Here is a 5,677-nt window from a genome sequence, read left to right as displayed (position 1 = left end):
CATCAACTGGTATAGACTAACTATACTGATGCCACTATTGGCCACCATAACCTTCAAGTGGGAGGTTGTTGGGGTGTAGGCCAGGTGGCCGTGGGAAACCACCCTTGTACACTTGTTTCACCTAATCAATATATGGAGAATAAGAGAGAGTGTTGACACTTCTCTTTCTTCTCCACTAACCCAAACAGAGAGACTGTTTGTGCATCCCCCTTCCCCATTCTCTTCTTCCTCTCTTGCACACTCCATACACGCGCACTACATAACGGATGTGATTTGTTTGCAGATGAGCGATTGGCTTTTGGCGATTTCAGTCACTTGAGTGTAGCTTGAGTTAGATACGAGTTGCTTGTTTTTTTCCGAGAGATTGACAACCTCTTATAGCCTCCATGCACTAGTTGAGTCAGCTTCGTCCCATGGATTGACAATTTGATCGTGGTTCTCGCTACATCTACAATAAGATAGAAGTGAAGTTAGACACCCGTCCCACAGTTTGCATTCCAGTTTTATGTGCATAGCATTAATTATATAAGAAAGCCTTGCAAGCAGTTAACTGAGCATGTGCAACTAGTACTCTTGGAAAAGTATAGCCACCCATCGGATGTTGCTAAAAATACCCCTTAGCCATTTGAGATTATCCCTTTTCACCAACTATACAAAAAAGAGATAATATCTTTAACACAGTGAGGATTTATTTACTTATTCAAAGGTTTTGTACATTCTTTGATGACATCCACAAAAAATAAAAAACACTTCCGTACGGAAAATACCCATACGCCTTGTTTTTTATTAAAAACTTCAGTTTTATTCGTCCATCATTCATCCGCTAATGATGTGGTTGCATGTGCCATGGTAAAGGATTAGTAGATTTCTGGTGGCATGGCATCTATTTTTTTACAAAATACTTGTGCACTTTCATGCTATTTATTTTTTGGATATGCCAATGGTATCATATATATGTATGTGTTCATGTGCGTGTGTATGTGTGTACGCGATATTCAAGAGGGATAGCCGTATGTCCAATATACTATGTGTATGTGCGTGTGTGTGCGCGCGCGCTCGCGCGCATATGTGTGTGTGTGTGGCCTTCCCCCATCCCTAAGAAAAGGTACACTTGGTGGAGGATAGGCCACCAAGTTGACCTATCCTCTACCAATTCTATGTTTTAAGGTATTGATGGTAAATCTAATGCCATGAAATTTATTTTCTTCAATGAATTTGGTAATACATATAACATCCTCTCTTTTTTGAAAACGTTTTCTACAAACATAGAAACAAGTTTATTTAAGTCTATAACAACGTATGACTCTTGGGATGCATTGTATAATATGGGAAGTACTTGTGATATGCACACCATTATATGCCATCTTTTTGGCCGATTACTGGCCGCATAAATAAATGAAACATGAGGACATGGTAATTTGTCTTTTTTTCATGCGGTGTACGTAACATACTCCCCTTCTATTGGTTCACACAATTGGATATACGTATTTAAATATGTGATTTGGTTTCCCTTGTGTGTAGCTTTGATCCCAATAATGTCTAATGGGTAAATTTTAAAGGGGTCCTCAAGGGACAAAGGTTTTTTGTGGTCAAGACATTGTGAACTAAAGGGATTATTGGCAAACAGTAAATTATCCATATATCTCCATGAATATAAAAAGGGTTTCATTATATCATATCGTTTAAGACGAGATATCTTTTTTATGTATACAATTTCAAACCATGCCAAGTATAATTTATACCATAATGGAGAACAATTATATCCCATTGGTATACCTTTTTCTTGGCGATAAATGTGCTCGTCTAATTTTGTAAAACAATTGTCAAGCACAAATTCATTAATATTGTGTAAATACTCAAATGTCCAAACCACCTCACTTTTCTTTTTGGTAAGCACAATATGCTTGCGGAATTTCTTAAAACCATGATATTTCATAGTTTAAATGAGTTTAACAATGTTGGCAAGTACCTCAAGTAAGCCACGTGTCCCTTTATGAGGGATAGCTTTATAACAAGATGTTATGTCAAATGAATGAATGGTTGTGATTTGTTTTGGTACATTAATCAAAAAATCATATTGATTATTGATCATCCAATACCCATTAGTTTGTGTCCCAAAACAAGTGTGTAGCTTTTTATGTATTATTTCGGTGTACTCCATAAATCCTTATAGTAATCCCTTGAGTAATCTAGTAATTATAGTTGTAGCTGGAGTAAATACACAATTGTGTGCATTTGTGATCCATCTAAAGTCCATTTTGTGAATTTTAAAATTTCCCATAAGATATGGGAGAGAGTACTCTAATGATGTTTCTAACCCAATTTCTTGAGTATAAGAACCTATGGCTTGACAAATCTCTTCTTCATTTGAGGGGAGAAGACAGAACTCAGGGGTTTCTAATCTTCTTCGTGTTGCTAGTTGAATGAGTTTTTTACATATAAACACTGAAGTTTGTGCTAGTTTATCTAATCCATAGATAAATAAATATTGTAAAATATATTGAATTTCATTCATCAAGTCTGTGTTTTTATACCAAGGAGTTTGGTTTTGTATGTGAAAATGAATTTTTTGGAAAAAGGTCTCATTAACTGAACTTTGGATGTAATTGTGATGTGCTTTACTATCCTCACATCCTAAAAGGGTACATAAATATTTTCTAGGCTTTGCCAAGTTCTTTTATTATTAAGGTAGGTTAACTACTAACGGGATGTGATTTAGTTTTTTCTTGATAAATTCTTGGAATATTTTATGTCCAGATAAGTTAGGGTCTGTGGTGATTACATGTTTTCCAAAGGATTCCAAGTCAACTAAAAATTTGGAGAACCACTTATGAGTTAAGCATCCACATGGTTGTGTTTCATCAAACTCTTTAGCAAACACCGAAGTTGGTTTGTAAAGAGTATGGCTAAGATTCTTAGTATATTTCCAACCAAAACAATACACATTTTAGACAAGTCTATGTTTATGTGAAAATCATTTATCATTGTTTGAAAAAATACTTTAGGGTTGATAAAATCCATATATTTTTTACAAAACAAAATGTTAATAAATTCCCATACATCCTAACATTGCGTTCAAAATGTAGCAAACCTTTATTTCTTATAGTAAGTGAACGTACCTAGTCTTCAGAATTTGAGTATTCAAGTGCTTTGGGAGTATCTCCGTAGTCCTTAGATCCTCTGAAATGCCTTGGTTTCTTACTTGTTGACGCCATGATGCTTGGTGTGTGTGTGTAATCTTCTTCAATTGTCCCTTACCTTTTGGAGGTTTGAGTAAGGTTTCAATTATGTTAGATACTGGTGTGTTGTGCAGATTTTGGAGAAGTGGAGTCCCTGATGTGTACAAGACTAGCCCTCTTGCTGCTTTTAGCATGTGCTCATGGAATTGATAATAAATTATTACAGCATGCCTTAATTCTGTAGGGAATGAGGCTACCCAAGCTATAAACGCATATACTTGTGCTGGCCCTTATGAAAATTGAAAGAACCTTGGTAAATTTTGGAACACGTACCACAAAAATTGGTCAAACCAAATGATTGAAGAGGCACAATTGGAATTGGGATCGACCCTTTTGCATTGGCATTTGAGGAAGGGTCTATAAGAGTTCCAACAATTTCTTAGAAACCATTTTTGATCTTTTGCTTTGTCCATAAGAGAGAGTCCTTTGGTGCGAGCAGTAATTAAGGAACTCGAAAATTTTTTATGTCAACATCAGACAGTTTGATTCGCTTTAGCTCGAAGAGAACATCTTGTGATAAGAGATGTTTGGAATGTAGGGCTAGGGTTTTACATTGTTCGACAATATCCATGGGAATGATGCAAAAGCAATCCTAGCGAAGAAATTGTAAATGGTGCACGGTGGTTCAATATTTCATAATCCCAGAGCTTGTGATTAAGTCGAATAGCATCCAATTCAACTTGTCTGGGTGGTAAGAGTGGGATTACTTCCAAAAGAAGTTTAGAAACAACTCTTTCTTGGAATATACTATTTGCATCTGTTGGAAAGTTGAGAGCTTCTTTCTCTTCTTCTTCTTCTTCAAGAAGGTTGAGATCTAGAAGACAATCAATAACCCTTTCAAGATGCCTAATTTCTATAGGGACAGCAGGGAGATTATTGATGAAATACAATTTGTTCACAATAGTGGGTAAAGAAGTGAATTAAAAATCAAGATATGAACTATCTTGTGCATCAATAATTGGTAATTTGGCAAGGAAGGTACTAAATTCCTCTAAAAGCTTTTCCTTCTCTTTCCTAGAAAGAATAAGTAAAGAGAGCCAGTCAATTGACAAAGGCTCTGTTTAAAACCGATATAGAGTGGGTGATTATATCTTGTTTCTCAAAATCAAGCAACTTTTTATGGAATTCCACACCTTTAAAACAAGAAATTATACATTGGGTATCAATCGGTGGAATAGGAATGTCTTCTTCTATTTTACATCCCAAACGAATGAGAGATGGAATCCAAAAATTCTGAATCAATCACCATATAAGTATTAAACTAACCATTAGGGGTTAAATTATTGTCATACTAGTATTAAGTTTTCTCAGTATATGATGGATACCCGACCAAAGGTATCCTCGGAAAATTTGTGTGTGTTTGAAGTTAAAATCCATCATTCAGAATCATATACTGAGAGACTTAAATACTGTTTGCAAAACATATTGTGTAAAGAACCAAAAAAATGGAGAATTTCTTGATACATATAAAATTCATTACAAAATACTTTGATACATGTAATTGGAGGAGTTTTAGCCGGAACTCCTATCAGATGAGAGCGGGGATCTTTACCTGCCAACCAACCATAAGTACAATTAATTAGAACTAATTTGTACTAAATGGGTGACAGGTATCCAAGCAATCTCCACTACTTGTTATCGATGTCACATTCCATAACCATACTCCTAAATATATATTATGTTTTCTTTAACTCGTCTATGTAAGTAGGGTCTATTACAGTCTTTGAAAAGTTTGATGGGTTTACATGGTTTGGAGATAGGGTCCCTAATTGCTATTGGCTTGGTTTTCTTTTGCCTACTATGTGCAGCCATGAGCTTGTCCCAAATCTGTTGTAGCGTACATATGTCCCGAGTGATGCTCATCCTAGTCGTCTGCCTGTAACCCTGTTTACCAGAGCAATAGTCACTTGTGGTTAATAGTCCTAACTCTTGCCCCACTTTATGAGTATTTCAATATAATTATATGAATCCCCCAATTGCTACATTCTATGGTATATACACTTTCTTTTTACCATCCAGAATCAACCAAACCTTTGTTTACTTATGGTATTTTTCTATTTTAAAGATAAGTTTCATAATTTGTAAAAAATTTGATAGCATTTTTTTTTGTAACATCACTCTTTTTATAATAAAAAAAACTCGAAGTAAACATTCACTTTCTTCCTCACAGGAGGTTGTCATAACCAATGCTTCATATTTTTACCAACATCTATACTTATACTTACAACTAAACATAAATCTTAGGGGGTTTTTTTATTTCAAACATTTCCGAAGGAAAGCACATAATATAAAATAACAACTTTGTTTAAGTACATGATCTCAAAACAAAGGAGGAAACTTATGTAAGTATAGCTCATGTACTACAATACCTGGTTATTACTTGTCGTCGGCATCTGTGTTATCTCTCTTGTACACGCTTATTGTCCAAGATTCTGCAG

Source organism: Adiantum capillus-veneris, chromosome 11 (genome assembly GCF_014529385.1).
Source record: "Adiantum capillus-veneris isolate H3 chromosome 11, ASM1452938v2, whole genome shotgun sequence".
Classification (NCBI taxonomy): Eukaryota; Viridiplantae; Streptophyta; class Polypodiopsida; order Polypodiales; family Pteridaceae; genus Adiantum; species Adiantum capillus-veneris.
Note: the sequence above shows the minus strand (reverse complement) of the source record.